Raw genomic sequence first — 20,631 nt, forward strand, 5'->3', positions numbered from 1 at the left:
ACATCCTGGGTCAGAGGACATCCTGGGACAGCTGGACATCCTGGGACAGCTGGACATCCTGGGTCAGAGGACATCCTGGGACAGCTGGACATCCTGGGTCAGAGGACATCCTGGGACAGCTGGACATCCTGGGTCAGAGGACATCCTGGGACAGCTGGACATCCTGGGTCAGAGGACATCCTGGGACAGCTGGACATCCTGGGACAGCTGGACATCTGGGACAGCTGGACATCCTGGGTCAGAGGACATCCTGGGACAGCTGGACATCCTGGGACAGCTGGACATCCTGGGTCAGAGGACATCCTGGGACAGCTGGACATCCTGGGTCAGAGGACATCCTGGGACAGCTGGACATCCTGGGACAGCTGGACATCCTGGGACAGCTGGACATCCTGGGTCAGAGGACATCCTGGGACAGCTGGACATCCTGGGTCAGCTGGACATCCTGAGACAGCTGGACATCCTGGGACAGAGGACATCCTGGGTCAGAGGACATCCTGGTCAGAGGACATCCTGGGTCAGAGGACATCCTGGTCAGAGGACATCCTGGGAACAGCTGGACATCCTGGGACAGTCTGGACAATCCTGGGTCAGAGGACATCCTGGGACAGCTGGACATCCTGGGAACAGCTGGACATCCTGGGTCAGAGGACATCCTGGGACAGCTGGACATCCTGGGTCAGAGGACATCCTGGGACAGCTGGACATCCTGGGACAGCTGGACATCCTGGGTCAGAGGACATCCTGGGACAGCTGGACATCCTGGGTCAGAGGACATCCTGGGACAGCTGGACATCCTGGGACAGCTGGACATCCTGGGTCAGAGGACATCCTGGGTCAGAGGACATCCTGGGACAGCTGGAACATCCTGGGACAGCTGGACATCCTGGGTCAGAGGAACATCCTGGGACAGCTGGACATCCTGGGACAGCTGGACATCCTGGGTCAGAGGACATCCTGGGACAGCTGGACATCCTGGGTCAGAGGACATCCTGGGACAGCTGGACATCCTGGGACAGCTGGACATCCTGGGTCAGAGGACATCCTGGGACAGCTGGACATCCTGGGACAGCTGGACATCCTGGGACAGCTGGACATCCTGGGTCAGAGGACATCCTGGGACAGCTGGACATCCTGGGTCAGAGGACATCCTGGGACAGCTGGACATCCTGGGTCAGAGGACATCCTGGGACAGCTGGACATCCTGGGTCAGAGGACATCCTGGGACAGAGGACATCCTGGGTCAGAGGACATCCTGGTCAGAGGACATCCTGGGTCAGAGGACATCCTGGTCAGAGGACATCCTGGGACAGCTGGACATCCTGGGACAGCTGGACATCCTGGGTCAGAGGACATCCTGGGACAGCTGGACATCCTGGGACAGCTGGACATCCTGGGTCAGAGGACATCCTGGGACAGCTGGACATCCTGGGTCAGAGGACATCCTGGGACAGCTGGACATCCTGGGTCAGAGGACATCCTGGGACAGCTGGACATCCTGGGTCAGAGGACATCCTGGGACAGCTGGACATCCTGGGACAGCTGGACATCCTGGGACAGCTGGACATCCTGGGTCAGAGGACATCCTGGGACAGCTGGACATCCTGGGACAGCTGGACATCCTGGGTCAGAGGACATCCTGGGACAGCTGGACATCCTGGGTCAGAGGACATCCTGGGACAGCTGGACATCCTGGGACAGCTGGACATCCTGGGTCAGAGGACATCCTGGGTCAGAGGACATCCTGGGACAGCTGGACATCCTGGGTCAGCTGGACATCCTGAGACAGCTGGACATCCTGGGACAGAGGACATCCTGGGTCAGAGGACATCCTGGTCAGAGGACATCCTGGGTCAGAGGACATCCTGGTCAGAGGACATCCTGGGACAGCTGGACATCCTGGGACAGCTGGACATCCTGGGTCAGAGGACATCCTGGGACAGCTGGACATCCTGGGACAGCTGGACATCCTGGGTCAGAGGACATCCTGGGACAGCTGGACATCCTGGGTCAGAGGACATCCTGGGACAGCTGGACATCCTGGGACAGCTGGACATCCTGGGTCAGAGGACATCCTGGGTCAGAGGACATCCTGGGACAGCTGGACATCCTGGGTCAGAGGACATCCTGGGACAGCTGGACATCCTGGGTCAGAGGACATCCTGGGACAGCTGGACATCCTGGGACAGCTGGACATCCTGGGTCAGAGGACATCCTGGGACAGCTGGACATCCTGGGACAGCTGGACATCCTGGGACAGCTGGACATCCTGGGTCAGAGGACATCCTGGGACAGCTGGACATCCTGGGTCAGAGGACATCCTGGGACAGCTGGACATCCTGGGTCAGAGGACATCCTGGGACAGCTGGACATCCTGGGTCAGAGGACATCCTGGGACAGAGGACATCCTGGGTCAGAGGACTCCTGGGACAGCTGGACATCCTGGGTCAGCTGGACATCCTGAGACAGCTGGACATCCTGGGACAGAGGACATCCTGGGTCAGAGGACATCCTGGTCAGAGGACATCCTGGGACAGCTGGACATCCTGGGACAGCTGGACATCCTGGGTCAGAGGACATCCTGGGACGCTGGACATCCTGGGACAGCTGGACATCCTGGTCAGAGGACATCTGGGACAGCTGGACAATCCTGGGTCAGAGGACAATCCTGGGACAGCTGGACATCCTGGGACAGCTGGACATCCTGGGTCAGAGGACATCCTGGGTCAGAGGACATCCTGGGACAGCTGGACATCCTGGGACAGCTGGACATCCTGGGTCAGAGGGAACTCCTGGGACAGCTGGACATCCTGGACAGCTGGACATCCTGGGTCAGAGGACAGCCTGGGACAGCTGGACATCCTGGGTCAGAGGACATCCTGGGACAGCTGGACATCCTGGGTCAGAGGACATCCTGGGACAGCTGGACATCCTGGGACAGCTGGACATCCTGGGTCAGAGGACATCCTGGGACAGCTGGACATCCTGGGACAGCTGGACATCCTGGGACAGCTGGACATCCTGGGTCAGAGGACATCCTGGGACAGCTGGACATCCTGGGACAGCTGGACATCCTGGGACAGCTGGACATCCTGGGTCAGAGGACATCCTGGGTCAGAGGACATCCTGGGACAGCTGGACATCCTGGGACAGCTGGACATCCTGGGACAGCTGGACATCCTGGGTCAGAGGACATCCTGGGTCAGAGGACATCCTGGGACAGCTGGACATCCTGGGACAGCTGGACATCCTGGGTCAGAGGACATCCTGGGTCAGAGGACATCCTGGGTCAGAGGACATCCTGGGACAGCTGGACATCCTGGGACAGCTGGACATCCTGGGTCAGAGGACATCCTGGGACAGTTGGACATGGGACACAGCAGGAAATTCCCCGCCCTTCTGACATACAGGCATGACACATTAATGATAACAGCAATGTTCTATAATATGCTTGTGCTGCACTAAACTAAATGGTGGAAAATGTCCTGCATCGCTTTAATAAACACTGAGCAGAGCTCTTTTCCTGTCTGTAGCGTAGCGACTCATGTGACTACAGAGTGGTCATCCTGATGCGGGAGAGAACTCAGGGCAACAGCGTCACGCAGCTTCACAAGAAGCTGCAAGAGGAGCACAGCGCAGCGTGGACCCGCCGCACGCTGGACTACTTTGCTGCCTGTGAGCCCTTCACTGACTCCTGTCTGGTCGAGCCGCCAGTGTTCTCTGCCCCCCCGCCCCTCCCGGCCCTCCCTAAACCCAAGTGGCTTCTGGCTGTGTACGCCAGGGACGTCCTGTCACGGCTGCCTGAGGTAAAGGCCAGAATAACCTCTGTGTTTGGCTCCGTGCTCAAGATGGACTCCACCAAAAAGGTAAAAACAATCAAATGTGAATGATTGTAATTGCTTTTATTCATTCATACATACATACATATATATATATATATATATATATATATATATATATATATATATATATATATGACCTGGTATTCATGGAGGCTGATGTCCGTTCAAGCTAAAACTAGTCCGACGTTCACGCTGCTGGATTCTGACTGCATCAATCGGCTCTACGAGACCTCAGAGCGCTCTGATGCTGCGGCTCCAGGGAAAGCCTTCAGTCATGCAGCGGCGACTTATGGAAGGTAGGCTGATGAATTATCTGATTCAGAAACATACTGGCCGTTGGCTCGTTGTGATTAGATTGCTGGTCAGTTAATTTTGTAATGTTTGGGATTTAACTGATGTTATGAGAGGATATCAAAACATTAGCTTACCTGTCTCCTCTCCTCTTGACGTCTCCTGGTTTTGTTTTTTTATGGAACTTCGCAGCCCAGACACTTTTCTGGCGTCATGTGGTCTTATGTTGGTCTTTTGTCCACAAAATGAAAAAAACATACGGTCGCTTCTGTGGTTTCTTCAGATTTTAAGCTTTTAACCACAGGCGAAGGGATTCCTCATTCTTCGGCTGAGGGTGAATGAAGTAGGGCGCCTCGTATCCATAGCTTTTGTACACGGTCGATGATTAAAACACTCCTGCCCCACGTAAACCTTTCTTTTACACCCGTTACTATGACAACCTCTAACCACACAAACGATCCCGGTCTTCCTCGAAGTCATAATGACGAGTAATTTGAGACGAAGTAGCCGCATGAGCCGCTTCTCAGATAGCTAAACACTGACAGGAAGTGAGCGGGCGGAAGTCTCGCCCAAACAAACGTCAACTCGCTGCCTCCATGTTTCCGTCAAAAATAAGGTGGATATGCACGCGAGAAAGCAACAACAAAAAAACGCGTGTCAACGTCAAATAAACGCAAGCAACGCAAGCATATCGAGTTAGCAAGCATTTCAGTTTAAAGTTCTTCCAGCATCGAATATGACAGAAACAAGTTAGTTGTAACCACTGCCAAGTTAAACTTTGGTATTGAACATAAAATGGTAATGCTGCTCCCTGCTGTTACCTCAGAAATTTCCTGTTTTTGGTAGATTTTTTCCCCATAAAGAGAATTCCCTGTCAGTGGCAATAAGCTTTAATTTATTATTATTGCTATTTTTTGTTTTACATGTTTAAGTTGAGCTTTACACTAAATATGTGTTACTGATAAGTGCTACAAATGTTACAACACTTTTGTTCATATGGCAGCAGAACATTAAAATAAAAGTGCTCTTTACACTACTTTTGAATTCATTCTTGGAGTTTGTAAATACAATGTAATTAATCGTGATTAATCAGGGCGATTAATCACGATTAATCAGGGCGATTAATCGCGATTAAATATTTTAATCGTTGCCCAGCCCTAAAAATAAATGAAGGTTACTACTTCATATAACCAGTTCTTTTAGGAACGTAACCCCCGTGAGAAACCAGGGTTCACTGTAACCGTATAAGTCTAATAAAAGCTTCCTGAAGGGTCCCGGCCCAGACGGGCTCTGAAAGACAACAAGAGTCTCAGTTTCCAGTCATTCTGCAGAATAAAAACTGTTTTAATGGTCTGAAGGAAAATGCAGCTGAAAGCAACAAAGTCCATTAATGGAGGAAATGAGGAGCTTTTCTGTGCAGTGAGGTTTGATGTGCTGAAGGCAGCAGTGATGGAGCTCCCAGTGAGGACCGTCCTCCAGGAGGAAACCTCAGAGATGTGAGGAACCTGGAGATGAGCTGAGTCCACCATGAAGACATCAGCAGCTTACATCTTTAAGTTGCAGTGTGAGAGTTAAATTTCACCTTTTAAAACAAATCTGAATAAACAGTACACCCAGGTTAAAACCTTGTTGCCAGTCCTTGCCTGTCCTGTATCTTGTCTGACTTCATGCAACCACTTCCCTCCCTTCAGCCAGGCTGAGGAAAAGACTCCACCGTCAAAGCTTCAGTGCAGTTCAGCTGTCCTCGTTTCAGCTGGTTGGGCCTCAATGGATAAATAGCTGTCATTTCTTATTTCATGCTAATCTTTGATGTGAAACCAACATCTTTTTTGTCATTAAGAAAAGTTCTTTTGGAGTTTCATCAGTTTTTAGGAAAACGGTTTATAATTAAAGGACTTTGTGCTGAAAGCTTGAAAAAAAGCATGACTTTAACGTCCTGAAGACTCACTGCTGCAGAGAGCAAAGGTGAAGAGAAGACGAAGAGTTTGATTTAATATGAGGTCAATGTTGCAAAGGTGTCTTTTTAAAAATAAAATCTGAGATCTCTTTTAACTAGGCGGTTACCTATGCTTCCTAAATGTCTTCAGAGTCCAGACCAAATGTGAAATAAAGAAATGAGACCTTGATATCCCAGAGCAACGATGGCACAGTGCCCGCTTGAAAGCATTTTTTACCTCCGTCAGTCAACAGAACATTGAAATAGTTGATTTTTAGTTTCACTTTGCAGGACTGTAACATAAATTGCAACCTGAATTGTTGAGAAATGTTCCTAACCGGGCACTGAAGTGTCAAAGCAACTGGAAATAAAAATCTGCCAAATGTCAAAAAGCCTTTAAAAGCATTTTCAGCAGAGTTGGTCAGAAAATTTTTGCTAAAAAAAAAGAAGCTTAAATTTAGAAAAGATCTCTGTAATCCAGTCCAGATAAAATGTTTAAGGTGATTTTTACATTAAAGAATGAAAACTTGATACAACAAAAATATTTTTAGCCTATGTCCAGTTTCTCCACCTGGGGGTTAAAGGTCATCAAAGTATTTATTCCTGCTGTCAGAGCTCAACAGTAAAAACCTCATCAGCATAAAGATGCAAATTAGCATCAACATGTTCAGACCCACATAGACAATAAAAGGAACCAAGGACTGAACCCTGTGGCGCCCCCTGGTGGACGAGAAATCGATCAGAAGCGCCGTGAAAACCCGCCTGTCTGGCTGCAATGCGCGCTCCCGACACAGGGGAACAGAATTTAGCACAACACCGGTGTCCTGCAACTTTTCGATGTGTCCCTGGTCCGACACGCCTGAGTCAAATAATCCGGTAATTATCAGGACTCTGGAGAACCTGACTGCAGACTGAGGAGCTGATTGTTCCATTTGATTCAGGCGTGATGGACCAGAGAACCTCTAAAAGTTTCAGGACACCGGCCCTCCAGGACTGGAGCTGGACACCGTTGGAACAGGAACCTGAAGCTGAAAATGTGGGACTGTCCCTTTAAGAGGAGCAGCAGGACGCCGTGCACGCTGCGGCTCTGTGTGCGCGTTCACACGTTTCCTGTGTAAAACTAAAAGTCCAGAATAGGAAGAAGTTGTGATGTGGAAATGTTCCATGTGGTTCTGTTGTTGGTGTTGGTTCAGCTTCTGGTTTGGTGCCGCAGGAGTTTAGCTAGAAAAGTAAAAACTGGTCTTCAGTCTGTCCAAGTCAGCAGTTTGGAAGTAAAGAAGCTGATTTTAGTCCCAGACTGTCAGCGTCGGCTCTTCTTTCATTCTCAACGTGTTTTCAAGGTTTGGAAAGATGGAGCAGAAATATCATTTCATCATTGCTTTGAGTTTCTGCTGCTGATTTATTCAACTAAAGAACAAAATCTGTCATTTAAAAACATTTCAGAAAGAAGATGGAAACGTTTTACTGTAAATTTGGACTTTTTGAAAGTCAGTGTTGATAGAAAAAATCTGTTTTATTGAAACAAGCATCAGAGTTTTATTGAAATATTGAAAATTGATCAGAACAGAAGAGAATGAGCAGCAAATGAATCAAACACAGAAGAAGAAAATCAGTTTATTTCTCAATAAAACACATGAAGTAGAACTGCAGCAAATATACAAAAGGAAGATTTAACATGTGAATGTAAAAAGTGTTTAGAAAAATAGGAGCCGACAGAAACAGATAAATGTCCAGAGATTGAGAAAAACTGGCCAACATTTCAATGAAATCTGACTGATGAATGAAAGTAAAAAACCAAGAGAGAAAGTCAACATGCTGATATTCAGAGTGAAGCTTTGACTGGAAACAGGCAGGAAAAACAACATGTGGATCCTGGAATAATCCCAGCTTCCATCTTTAAAGGACTGGAAGAGGAAGAAGTTTCCAAGGAATCATTTAGAAGAGTTTCACAAAGAAACAGATTGAATCCATGAATGTGAAAACGTGTTTCTGAGTGAAAGAGACAGACATGAACAGACTGAACTATCTGTTCAACAGGGAGAGGCTTTCTCTGACAGGAGGAGACTCTTTAGACTCAATCAGCACAGAAACACTGAGGAACCAGAACTGGACCCAAAGCCAGGAAGCAGAGGTTCAGTGAATGTGGTGTTGAAGGTGTGGAGGTGGATCAGTGAGTCAGAGGAGACGCTGTAGAAGGACAGAATACCAGCAGGACAGTCCACATACACTGCTGCTCTGTGGGAGACGGAGGAGGAGGAGATAGATGTTCCTCTTTTATTGTGACGGACAGAGTAACCACGATCAGAGCAGCTCAGACTCCAGGACTGATCATTCCATCCAAACCAACAGTCTCTACTGTTTCCTTTCCTCCTGATTCTTCTGTAACTCACTGATATCTCAACTCTTCCTCTCCACTCGACCTCCCAGTAACAGCGACCAGTCAGACCAGTTCTACACAGCAGCTGATGATGATCAAATCTCTCTGGATGATCATGATATGACTGAAGCTTCTTCACAAATGTCCCCTTCCTGTTGTCTTCAGACAGTTTGAGTTTTCTGTTCACTGTGTTTGTGTCGATTGTGAGTTGACAGGAATCTGATGGAGAGAACAAAGACAATCCAGCTGCAGTTATTGATTATTTATTGACACTTTGATGATGACTCCTGAATGAGTGATGGACAGTTTGAAGATGGTTGAATGTGAGCTGCTTTGTTGTCATGAATCAAATGAAAAACACACTTACACTTCCTCAGACCTGGTGTCAACCATCGGACTCCAGCAGGCTCCACCCTGAAAGGAGGAGGGGGGTCAGACCATCAGTCTCTTTCAGCAGCAAACATGGACATTACATGTCTCTCAGACACACATTGTCCTCCACTGAGAAAGGACCAGTCCAACATTTGGACACGTTCACTTGTTGTAAAAATCCAGAGAAAGAAAGAAGAGCTGAGAGCAGACATACACCTGGGCTCTGATGATGATGATGATGAAACATTCCAACCTGCAGTTTATGTAGTGAGGACAGTTGGTGGCGCTGTAGCACAACTCATTTGTCCAAACACAGGAAAAGCTCCAACAGAGAGGAGAAAGGAAATCCCTCAGTAACAACCTGAAGAAACAGCCTGAAGCCTAAAAGGACATCAGGAAACTAAGTCAACATTTCTGGAAGCTCCACCTGATTTAATAATCAGCATTAAAATACAATCAATCTAAACACTGACACCAACTCTGGATCCCTCTTCCATCCACACTCCCACACACAGATGGAGGAATGAAAGACTAAAGAGCCCTGTGGAAATCTGCTGTGGCCACACTGGAAGATCCAAAAATACAAACATTAAAAAGGAGAAGCTGCATCACATTCAACAAAGAGTTCAACAAGAATCAAAGATCTGATCTCTGAGCTCAGACTCACAAACCAGGGAGAGGCTTCCATCATCACAGACCTCTGACAAACACCTCCAACCTTTCAGCTCTTCCTCTACCAATCAGCACCACCAGGTGGCGCTGCACACATTTACAATGAGACCAAGAACAACATGCAGCTTCCTGGTGATTTCATAAAGCAGAGCCTCATCAAAGTCACAGAAATAATGTGGCCAGAAAAAGTGGCGGATTTCAACAATGTGAGCGTATCCAGAAATACAGGTGTGTGGAGAATCCAGGACTTATCCGCTAACTCCAAACTTCAGCTGAGAGACGAGGCTTGTGTTTCTGATTTTTACTCCAGAGCAGTGATGAGAGCACAGATGACACAGACACCGAGCTACTGTTCATTTATTTGAGGGGAGTAGATGATAATTTTAGCTGTAGGGAGGAGCTGCTTGATATGAGCCTAAAAGGCAGAGCGACAGGAAAAGCTATTTTTGAAGCTGTGTCAGAGGCAGCTGAAAAGATGGAGCTTAAATGGGACAAGCTCTGTGGAGCAACAACGGATGGAGCTCCGGCCATGATGGGCGAGCCCAAAGGAACGGCATGGTTGGTGTGGGCCAAGGTAAAAGAGAGCGGAGGTGAGGCTGTTAGGATGTATAATCCACCAAGAAGCACTGTGTGCCAAGACTGTCCAGCTGGACCATGTGATGAACACTGATGGAAAAACTGTCACCATAACTGGAGCTAGAGGACTGTAGCACGGAGAATTTCAGGATTTCCTGTCTGATGTGGATGCTGAATACGGGGATGTACTCTACCGCTCTGAGTAGATGCTGAATACGGGAATGTACTCTACCGCTCTGATGTGGATGCTGAATACGGGATGTACTCTACCACTCTGATGTGGATGCTGAATACGGGGATGTACTCTACCACTCTGATGTGGATGCTAAATACGGGGATGTACTCTACCACTCTGATGTGGATGCTAAATACGGGGATGTACTCTACCGCTCTGATGTGGATGCTGAATACAGTGATGTACTCTACCACTCTGATGTGGGTGCTGAATACGGGGATGTACTCTACCACTCTGATGTGGATGCTAAATACGGGGATGTACTCTACCGCTCTGATGTGGATGCTGAATACAGTGATGTACTCTACCACTCTGATGTGGATGCTGAATACGGGGATGTACTCTACCACTCTGATGTGGATGCTGAATACGGGGATGTACTCTACCACTCTGATGTGGATGCTGAATACAGGGATGTACTCTACCACTCTGATGTGCGCTGGCTCAGCCGCGGCTCTGTGCTGCAGCGTTTTGATTGGCTGAGATCAGAAATGGAGCAGGTTTTAAAAGAGAAGGGCCGACCTCTTCATGAACTAAGTGACCCTCTCTGGCTGGCAGACCTGGCATTTTTAGATGATCTCACGCATTGTCTGAATACACTGAACAAGAAGCTACAAGGCAAAGAACAGCTGCTTCCACACCTGTATGCACACCTGAAAGCCTTCTGGGTAAAGCTCCGCCTCTTTGAGACACAACTACGAGGCTTTAATGCTGCACACTTCCCTGCTCTGTCTGAAATCACGTCTGCTTTTCCAAAGGCCGAACTTTCTGCTAAAAAGGAGAAATATGTGTCTGTGATTGCATCTGTGGTGACAGAATTCAATCAGCATCTCCAAGACTTTTCTGTCATTGAAAAACAAATCCAGCTGTTCTCCACCTCCTTCCTGGTGGATGCAGAAGAAGTGGAAGAGAGTCTGTAGTTAGAACTGATAGAAATGCAATGTGATGATTCTCTGCAGGGTCAACATCAGCTTCTCTCCCTCCCTGAATTCTTTCAGAGTTTGGATAATGCCAAGTTTCCTCTGATGAGACGCCACGCAGAAACAATGATGAGCCTGTTGGGCTCAACATCCAGATGTGAACAAAGATTTTCTCTGTTAAATCAGAACAAAAGCAGACTGAGAAGCAGAATGACTGACAGCATCTCTGTGAAGTCCTTCGTGTCTCAACCACCAAACTTTCTGCTGACACGTCAGCCATCCTTCAATCAAAGGACAGCATCACTGCTCCCACTGACTGCAATGTTCTTCACATTATAGCTGACTCAGAAATACACACAGTATTCATGTGGCAATATGGCACCTCTAGTGTTGCCCTTTATTTAGTTTGAACAACTTCAAACTGAGCCTTCAGCTTGGTAATTACGAACCAGAGCGCCCCGAGGAGAGCAATAGAGGAGATTTGTCTGGTCAGTGCAGAGACTGAGATGAGAAACTGTGAAAGGTGATGATGGTTATAAACTGTAACAAGCTAGAAGTTCATGGAGCTGAAAAGAGGGAAACATCAGCAGCTGGATCAGCATAAAGACGCAGCGTGAACCCCTGAGTGCTTTAAGTGTTCCTGCTGAGGGGAAAATGTCAGACCATACAGGCTTGATGAAACTCAGCCTGATTCACCAATGAGATCTACACTGATAAACAAACCCATAGATTAATGTAGTACAGTGTAATAATACGGTCAAAAAATTTAAACTGCTTTATTTTATTCAGTATTATTTGAACAGTTGTGGGTTTTTTCTGTTTTAACCCACTAACTGGACAATAACATGTTAACACTTCTCCTTCACTTTTTAACAAAAGTAATACATGTTTACTTCCATGTCTGGTAGGATAAAAATGAGACGGATTTGACTGGACCGGCTCTTCCAGGTTTCAGTAACGATACTCTACAACAGTGGTCCTCAATCCCGGTCCTCAAGGGCCAGTGTCCCTGCAGCTTTTACATGTGTCCCTGATCCAACACACCTGACTTACCTCCCCAGTGTGCAGTCAAGTCCCCCTAATTACCTCTTTATTTGGCTTAGGTGTGTTGAAGCAGAGTAAGAAATAAAAGTTGCAGAACACCGGCCCTCAAGGACCAGGATTGGGGACCACTGCTCTACAAGCTCCTAGGTCCAGCTGAGTTAGCCTAGAGACCATTAGCTAGCTTGTTAGCATTGGCTAGTTGTTAAGCTAAGCTAGCGGCTAAAAACAGTCCAAAAAGCTTTGAGTAGAAACTTCAGTGTCTTCTACCTTGGACTTAAGCACATTAACTCACTGTGGATCATTGTGGGGACAAACCATGGCACAAATTACTGTTTATAGTCCAAAGACAAGCATCTTAACATGGAGATGTTCACTTATGGCCGCCGAACCGGATCTCTCGGCTTCTCTGCTGCGCTCTCTCACCCAAACTTACGATGCATTCACTGACTGCCTCAGCGTAGGAAAATACACTTGTAACATTGAGCACCTTTAAGGACAACAGCTGCGTTCAACAGCTGCGTTCTGGTTTACGGAACGCCCAGGTTCCGTAAACCAGATGTTTTTTCATAGTGGACAATTTAGATTCTTATACATAAACAAGTCATCCTTGTTTTAATTATTGATGATCACATTAGAGTTATTCATTTATCCTTCATAAAAATTTTTTTAATGTTAAATCACCATGACAACGTTACACACTTCTTACATGTACCTTTATTAAAATGTACTACAACTATGCAAATAGATATTTAAACACATTGTAAACACATTGTAAAGATGAACACTTTTAATAAAGCAAGAATAAATTAATTAACCATGTTTAAATTATTTCTTGCTTATTAGTGTTTACTTCATAGACTTTTTACTACATCTCTTATTTAACTAGGCCAGGGGTTTTCCAATTCATTGAACGTGAACCTCCCCTTGGAATAGGTAAAGATAACTTGCAAATTCATAAACAATTGTTTGCAACAGCAGACAAACTGATTTAAACAGACGCCAATATCAAACTAAACTCAGGTCATCAGCAGACGTCAAATGAAATAATTATAATAAAAAGGATAACCTGAATCTAACAGACGTCAGCATATTCCATATTCTGATTTAGTTTTAGGCTAATTATACACAATTTAAACTTATTGCTATTTTAACAACCTGTCATGATGTGAGTTATTTTTAGTTTGTGTTTCTATCTTAGGTTTGGTCTTTGTGGTTATTTATGTTCTGATTGGTTTAGTTTCTGTCTCCTTCCGCTTATTTTCTGTCTGCTTGTTTTCCTCCTTGAGCCACTTACCTTCCCCTGATGATCTCCACCTGTTCTGTCTAATTAGCTACCTCTGCTCACCTTTGTTCTCCTGTCTATTTAAACCTGCCTTAGTTCTCTGTTCCCTGTCGGTTCATCACACTTACATGCCCATGCGTCTGTTCCTCCTGGTCTGTTTTGGTAAGAGCCCCAGCACCTTGATCCTGTTTTGGTTAACCTGTTTCTGTTTATTCTGCCCAGTTCTGTTCCTGTCAAGTGTTTTGGATGTCTGCCTTACCCCCTTTTGGATTGGGTTTTCGTTCATGGTCCTTAATAAAGTCCAGCAAAAGGAAAACATTGTTTTGGCTGAATTCCGGGTTCTGCTCCACACCATTCATTACACAACCATGTTCTCAAGCATTCTCAATGCGAACAATGACGACGTGCCTTTGATGTGCAAAGCTGTTCTATGTTGGGTTGTAGAGAAGAAAGAAACAGCAGCAAGTCATCTTGCACTTATAGCCTTGATCGGTATTCGCTTTTGATCAGGGTGAGAGTGGAAAACCCACATTCACACAGGTAAATGGAGGTGAAGGGCATCAGGACTCATGGCTTTGGCGGACACATGGGGAAACTCACTCTTGACACTCAACCAGAATTGCGTAATCAGCATTTCTACCAGTCTCTGTTTTAAGTCCACATTTGAGCTGAGCTCAACAAGAGCCTCCTCCTCTTGGATGCTCAGTTCATCACGGACTGTGTGTGGGAAAGAGAAGGAGTTCCTGACCCACTGGTTTCCCAGTGGCTCCTCTCCAAAATACTCTCAGAACTGATCATGCAGCCCGTTCAGATGCTGATGACCGGTTTCACAGAGTTGAGCGGCAGCGCTGTCTTATATTTCTTCTCGCCTCACTGCGACTCTTTGGCGCCCCCAGGGGAGGCACGCCTCACCTATTGAAAACCACTGATCTAGGCTACATGGTCCTGATCCAAGCTGGATGAGTTCTGAATGGATGGATCTGAGGCTTCAAAGCAGCTTTTAAAGCCAACATGTCACCAGAACCCAGTTCTGCATTGTTGGGTCTCACCTCAGACGGTCAGAGGGATCAACAAAGTTCTACCTCTTCAATCTGCTGCTCACTGCAGCCTTGAAATGCAGAACAACTGATTGATTGAAAGCAGAACCTCCATCCTACAACTGATGGTGCTGAAAGTTTGGGCCAGGTACCAAATGGAGAGAAGAACCAACTTGGCCAGACTTTAAATGAATGTGTTCGATAGGCGTTGGGAACCTGCAGTAATGTTACTGATGCAATAAAACTAAAGGTAGTAATTAGTAATTGGATCATTGTTAGATGGAGGATCTGAGACTTTGTGACAACACAGCTCTGACCCAAGACTCCTTGAGATCTGGCTGATCTTTTTCTCTTTTTGTTGTTTATAAAAGGAAAAACTCCATAAAATAAAGTTTAAAGTGTGTTTAAAGTGTTTCATCATGTGAATCTAACTGGTACACTTCTCTTTCACAAATATATTCAGAGTTCCTATAGGGTAGTTCACGCGTGACGTCAGCGCTACATCCGGGTCCCGCGGGTAGGCAAAAAACAGTACTGTTATTGTCTACTACATGACTAAACGGGTGATTTAGAGCGTACTTTTGGGTCGTTCGACTTGTTGTGCTTCCGGTTGCACAGAGAGGCATTCCAAATCGTTGGATGTACGTTTCTGTCGTTTACCGAAGGAGGAAGGACGAAGAAATGGATATTTTCAATGAAAAGAGTGCAGGCAGACACTCCCAATGGACTGGGGGAGCCATCATACTACGACAGAATTTGAAGTCTACACTTCATCTCCTATAAATACAACTTAATTCTGCTCTAGTCATTGTTCTACTTAAATAGCGGCGGAGGGGAGGTGGCGATCGCTACACGGGCCAGCCGCTTCTCCGGCCCGCTTCTCCGGGCCGCTTCTCCAGAGAAGCGGCTGCTCCAGACAGCGGCTCCATTACGCCCCCGTTCACGGGCGCTAGTACTTCTGTGTCGGCGACGCTGCAATGTCGCCGACACCCCCACCCATTTTAACAAGACAAAAACACCAAAATAATCCGTAGGTTTTTTTTAACCTACCGGGCGGGTCTTCCTCTCTGCTGAGACGCGGTCTGTGTTCGATGCCGCTTTGTGCTGTTGCACAAACATGTCTGAACATCCATCCATCCATTTTCTGACCCGCTTAAACCCTCATGGCGCCGCGGGCGTTGCTGAAGCCTTTTTCCCGATATAAAATAATTGTAGCCGTCCAGTGGTTTCATGCTTCCATGCTCTCTCGTCTGTACTGGCCTGCCGTGTTTATAAGGCAGCTGTTTATGTCGCCGTACGGAACACTTGGCCAGGATTTCACAGACTCGCTCTGTCCCTTCAGGCTTTTGCTGTGTGGATCTGGCAACCTGATACCATCAACCATCAACTTACTCTTAAAAAGATCTTGTGATACGTTATCTAAAGAAGAAAAATACGTCAAGAACTCGTCAGTTTCTCTGTTTGCGTCCGCCTTTGTGTTCGCCTTTTGCCTACCAGTCCGGCACGCATGCGCGAAAAACCCGCATCATACAATAACAATGAACTACCCTATTCAGCGCCATTAAAGACCCTCTGCCCTTTAATTTTCTCTGTGAGACGTTCTTAGTGAGGAGAATGTTACACAAAACTGGGTAATGATCTGCAGACGAGTCGTCTATTAAATCCCATTTCACAACCAGCTGAAATATTCCTGGACACTAGTGTTAAATCAAGGACGGATCCATTTCCTGGATGAACATTTGTTCTGGTCCATCTTCCATCATTGAACAGAATAAATGATTACCCTCTAATTTCTCCATTTCCATCTGTTCTGTTTACTCCCTATAATATTCCATGTGCATTAAAGTCACCACATATTACTGATTATCTCCACCTTTAATCTGCATTAACTGATTCAGATCTAACTTTTTACAAGGATTATAATAGTTAACTATAATGAATTAGACTGATTTATTATTCTCTCTATTACTACATATTCTAGATCAGTTCCTCTACTTATTTCTCTGCTTGTTAGATGTTTTTTTTTCTAAATGTTGAACATCCTCCTCCTGTTTCTTCCTTCCTGTCACTGAAACATCTCCACTTATTCAGAAAACTAGTTACACTTTTATTTTGGCTTTTACACATTTTATCCATCTGTGCTTTTTTCAACACATTTAACATGTTTTCACCTTTCATCACAACAACCTCCTGCCATCTTGGAGGAAAAGTCACCATGAATGATGTGACATTTTCTCCATAATCACACATAAACTCTGAGCTGCTGGTTTCAGCTCCGTACCTGGATCATCTAGTCTGTAGTCAAAGGGAAAGAAGGGAACCAAATCTCAGCCACTCCAGATTTTGCTCCACAATGTGATAAAATAAAAACTGAATAAAGTTACGACCAACATGATTCTTAACTCTGGCAGATCTAGATTTAAAGAGATTTTCATTCAACCAAGAAGTAGGAAGTAAATGACGCAGGTAGCTTTCAAAGTATAACGATGTAAAAGGAGTTAAGGATCTATTTATTTACATTTTATCAGAATGGGATCTTGAAAATTATTTGTAGACTTTTTAATAATGAATGTTAAAAGTTTTACTGGATTTAAAGCACTGGAACCCATTTAATTAGTGTTGAGCAGCTTTTTACATCTTTCTAATGTTATTTTGACTTTTGTCTTTGGAGCTCAGAGCCCTGCAGGCTGGAAGTCTTCTTACCATCACCATCATTTCCACCTCAGTGTCTGTTCTAACATCAGGTTTCTTAGTTCATTTTTACACTGTCAGAATCTGGATCATCTACTCCACTTGTAATGATGATTTCTAAAATCAATGTCCAACTCACTATGGTGGTGATCGCAGGGAGGGCTCTGGTTAAATGCCTGGATGACCCCAGATCCAATGACCAAGCCAAGTGATGCTTCTGGTTTCTTTAATAAGCAGATTTAGGTCTGTCTAACCGTTTGGTTCTACAAACTATAATAAACTAATGAAAACAAATTATAATCTGATGCAATCACAACCTCTCATATTAGCAGATCACACAAATCATTACAGCCACATGCTGTCTAGTAAACTTAACAGGCCTTTATTTGGAGCCCAAACCAGATCAGCTAAATGAGCTGACAGAAAAGATCCAGAACAGTAAACCTGCTTAACAAATTATTCTGATTGGACAATAAACAAAAATCCAAAACTTAGCTTGTAAAGATCTTCACTGTTTCCAGAAACACCATTTTTAAATCTCCTCTGACATGACTCATGAACATGGAAACTGCACCACAGTCCTGCCTTCAGCATCTATAGCAGCTATTTTAATTTACAGATCCTCCAGATTACGAGTAGTGATCTTTGTATTTTTAAGTCTTTTTGCTCCAGTCTTGCAAAAAGTCAGCCCACAGCTTTGCACTTTCTCTGGGGGAACAGAGTGTTGTGGAAAATGTTATTGATGTATGTAATTCTGATCATATCTGGTCAGGATGCACCTGCATAACTTTCCTGTGATAAAGAAGCTCACATGCTTACAGATTTACTGTGTTTCCACATCCAAGGACACAGAGAGGAGTTCAGTTAGATAGGAACTGGATCGTACCAGTGGCTGCTCTCCTGTGAAGATTACTCTCACTTTCTTTGTTAACCCAGAATGTATAAAAGTTTAGTGTGTTCTTTTTCTCTTGGCTGTTTCCTGACTGTGTTAATCAAATTCAATCCAACTTTATTTATATAGCGCCAATTCATGAAACATGTCATCTCAACGCACTTTCCAAAGTCAAATTCAATCAGATTAAACAGACTCTTTAAAGTTTGATACAGCATTATCTGATAAATATTTACTATATTGGAACCCTCTTTTGGGGGTGGATAACTCAGTTAAATTGAACTCAAAGGTTATTAAAAATGGTCAGATAGAACAGGGTTGTGTGGAAATACTGTTAATTCTTCACAATCAATGCCATATATCAGCACAAGGTCTAAAGTATGAAGCCAAGAGTGCGTCGGTTTATGCACATTTTGAGCAAAACCAATTGAATCTAGGATAGTTTTAAAGGCTACACTAAGGTTATCACATTCAGTGTCAACATGAATGTTAGAATCCCCCACTATAATAACCTTGTCAGTGTTTACCCCAAATCAGATAACAAGTCTGACAACTGATCCAAAAACTGAGAGTAAGGGCCTAGTGGACGATACAAAACAACAAACAGAAGAGGTTTCATTGCTTTGCAGTTTGGATGAGGGAAACTGAGGGTTAAATGTTCAAAAGAACTGTAGTTATTAATTGGCCTGGGACTAATTAATAAATCAGACTGAAAGATGGTTGCCACTCCTCCTCCTCTTCCCACAGATCTGGGAATGTGGAAATTTGAATAATTGGAGGGAGTTGACTCATTTATACTAACGTAGTCCTCTTGTAGCTAGTTTTCTGTGAGACAAAATAAATCTGATTATCAGAAATAAATTCATTAACTAACAAAGTATTTTGAGGGAGAGACCTTATATTTAACAGACCACATTTAATTGTTTTGTTTTTTGGTCATATTGATGTTCATTAGATTCTTATGATTTGCTCCTTTTAGATCCGCCTTTGATCTGTTCAGTTTTGGCCGTGGGAAAGACACTGTCTCAATAGGGTAATGGGTGGGTAACAGTACAGAAGCTGCATAGAGGTGTGGTAAACTACAGCTCAGCTTCCTGGTCTGGACCCTGGGTTGTCAGCATTTAGGAGACATTAGGGGACAGAGACATTCCAACTCTTCTCACCTTTGAATTAAAAACCTTACAAAGACAAATATGCATCTTTTCTTTTCTCTTGATTAAAAATTAGTGGTGTGCTTACTTAATTGATAATTATTAATATCCACGAGAGCATCATGCTGAGCCTGCCAGGATTTGCATCATCATGTTGAATCTTCCCACTGTGGGACGCTGCATTAAACTATTCCTAATTAACCTTTAGACTTATTTAAATAAACTGCAATTATTCTAACTGCAAGTGATAAGAGGAGTAGGAGAGGGATAGGTGGGATTTAATTGAAGAGGTTTGATTTATGATCTGTAAAATCAGTTCAAACTTTGTCATAAAGTACCTCTATACCGTTATTCCTCCATACCTGAGAGTTTCCAGTCTCCATTGTCGATCCTTCAGTCGAGCCGACAGCTGCCTCACTCCTGAGTCTCCTGGATGATTGTAGCTCAGGTCCAACTCTTTCAGATGGGAGGGGTCGGAGCTCAGAGCAGAGATCATTGAAGCACAGCCTTCCTCTGAGACCAGACAGCCTGACAAGCTGCAGACACACAATTCAACACATGACGTTAACATGAGAAAGTAGTTCTCAAGAAGGTGCTGCTTATCTGGTTTTAATAAAAAATAAACTAGAAATCAAACTGTATTTTGTTCTGTAGGTAATAAAGAGTAACGTCTGACACATTTAAACAGATGAATCCTGACTAGTGCTCCACTGGGATGGAAACTGCAAAATGACACAAACTCTGCAGAAGGTTCTGGCTTTAAGCGAACTTTAAACTGTACCTAAAATACCAACGATAAACTGATGGTCCCAGTAGAACCATTGTTCTGGTGTCTAGATTGCCTAAATATCATTGATGGAGTCAAGAATTGAAGCTGAGCTAAAGAATAAAGCAGTGGTTTGGATCAGTGGCATTAGCAGCGTATGGTGAGCACATATTTCACACTTGCAGAATCAGCAGAATGTCTTTGATAAATCTCCCATCTGAGGTCAGATCCAGTCTTTCTGTGCGCTCTCTTTCTTTAACTGTTTATTAAACTTTTCCCCATATTTTTCCCACTTACTGCATCTCATTCTCTTGCTGTCTCATCACTAGTTTCCCTGTCACTCTGGGCTTTGGCATGCATGTTTTTGGGATGTCATGAGTCAACTCCGGAGTGCGTGATGACCAGGAAATTGGAACATTGAAAGGACAAACTATCTACCACTCATGTTCTGCTTTATGGTGGGAAACTGGGAGATAATTAAATGATTTCTCTCAGAAATAAAGTCAAGCCCAAATAATTAACTTCACCTTCAAAAACACTGGGTCCC

The sequence above is a fragment of the Fundulus heteroclitus genome, unplaced genomic scaffold (assembly GCF_011125445.2).
Source record: "Fundulus heteroclitus isolate FHET01 unplaced genomic scaffold, MU-UCD_Fhet_4.1 scaffold_122, whole genome shotgun sequence".
In the NCBI taxonomy this organism is placed as follows: domain Eukaryota; kingdom Metazoa; phylum Chordata; class Actinopteri; order Cyprinodontiformes; family Fundulidae; genus Fundulus; species Fundulus heteroclitus.